The sequence below is a fragment of the Actinia tenebrosa genome, unplaced genomic scaffold (assembly GCF_029948245.1).
Source record: "Actinia tenebrosa isolate PJP-AT-01 unplaced genomic scaffold, QUT_ActTen_1.0 PGA_scaffold3__52_contigs__length_22856419, whole genome shotgun sequence".
NCBI lineage: Eukaryota > Metazoa > Cnidaria > Anthozoa > Actiniaria > Actiniidae > Actinia > Actinia tenebrosa.
The window spans coordinates 20,624,826-20,626,945 of record NW_028292580.1 but is presented as its reverse complement, the minus strand read 5'-3'; positions in this window follow the sequence as shown (position 1 = coordinate 20,626,945).

Sequence of the window (2,120 nt, the reverse complement as noted above, 5' to 3'; positions counted from 1 at the left end):
ATTCAGCTGAAAGATCAGCTGGGATCCCAGGGTTCCAGGGAGAACCTATATATAGATTCAGCTGATTTAATGTATTCAGGATAACTATTGTATTCTCTATTGTCGCTCTATCTATAGTGTATTAGATGTGAATCATTGCATTTTTTATGAATACATTACATCAACTGCTTGCTACGTACTCTCTCCCATCCCAATATTAATACAACACAGAGGTCTAAAACTTCAGTAATTGAGTCTGTTTTTGCGAGTCAGAGGATTAAAAAGAAACCTGATCAGTTTTATCGAAGAAGGAGCATTCGAAGAGTTACATTGGTTAGAACATGTGTGAGTAGCGTAATTTATTTTGGCAGTAATTTAAAAAATTTAATCGCTCGTAAATAACTATCTCTGTTCTTTAAAATCGTACGTCTTACACAAGTTGCATATGTGACATCCTTAAAGAAACTTATCTTAAATAACTCTTGTTTCAGAGACCTCTCGAACAACTTGATCGCTAATTTGGAACCAAACACATTTGTTGGAATTGGAAAAGAAATATTCAATATTATGATGTAAGTGTTAAAATACTCTTTCCTGATAAACAGCATCAGAAACCAAATACACCTATTCGAAATATGGCGACCAATTTGAATAACTATTGTTCTGGACTATATGACTTGCCTCTCATACACGCGAAAACTTTTTTAATTTTTGTACCGGTTTCCACGTGAACCATTTAAACCATTTACTTTTAGTAGTTATTCAATTGGTCGCCGCCCTATTTCTATTCGGCAAATTAATAAATAATAAAATGAGGTATATAAAAAAGGAATACCATACATGAGCGTACATTCCAAATACCAAAATGAGAAACATAGGAACATAGGTACCCTTGCAAGTTGTAAATTTTGCATTCTTATTGGTTAGGAGCGCGTGCATTATGATAGCACATAGCACGCCAGCGCACTTTCTATTTCGTCATTTGTGTCCAAAATACACTAATATATATTTGATTAAACTCATCGTTAATGATGAGCTTGGCGTTAGGTGCATATTCGGTGGGATGGGCGGAGCCAGGCACAAATTAGCGGTAACCATGGTCACCCTGTCACCACCCACCGAACACCTGTCACATTGACCGCGACCAGTCAATGGAATACTTACCTCTACTTACCTGTACCAGTGGTAGGGATGGCGGGCGGGAAATTAAACTCGTGTTGTAGCGTAATAGCGTAATAGCGTAATAGCGTAATAGCGTAATAGCGTAATAGCGTAATAGCGTAATAGCGTAATAGCGTAATAGCGTAATAGCGTCGTATAGCAAGTGCTAGCGATAGATAGCGATGGCGAATAAAGGTTCGCGTGGTTGGCATTAAGCTAGCGTGATCACGTGTGTAGCGTCTTATCGTATTTCGTAATGATAGCTATGATCCATATCTCATACAGGCCACAGAGATCGACTAGAATAGATTGCGACATGCTATAAACAACTTGCTAGCTGAGTCGATCAACGATCGCGTGAGGTAATAAATGCGTTGACAGCGGAGATAGCGGTATGCGTCCGGACAACGCTACTGCGAGATGTCCTTGACCTCGAGTCTAACTTAGCCTAAATTACATTTAACCACATTATATGAACTTTCGAGTTTCAAATTACCGCTGCGTTTCTTGATTACAGACTCATTTACTCAGGCTTAGCCTCGATTTTGTGAAGAATATTCACTTGTTCCAGTCAAAGTCCGTCAAGTTTCAAAGTGTTCGTATTGTTGAAGTTGTGCATTCTTTACTTTACCGTTGGTATTTCGGCGAGTAATTAGACACTGATTCGAGGCTAAGTCTGAGTAAATGAGTCTGTAACCAAGGAACACAGCGGTAATTTGGAACTCGAAACTGGACTATTGCTTAGTAATGTGTTTTGGTCTCTTTACAGTGATGTTTCTTCCAATCGCCTCACTTGCATCAAAAGAGGAGTCTTTGCACAGGATTTGTATATAAATTCTTTGTAAGAAGGAGTTTATGTTTCGAAAGTGTTTAGCTATAGTATATAAATATGATGAGACCTTTAAGTATATTTATAAACCCCAAGTAAAATGGTTTAAATAAAGGAAGCGAACAAGAAAAAAAATTCAAACACAGAGTAA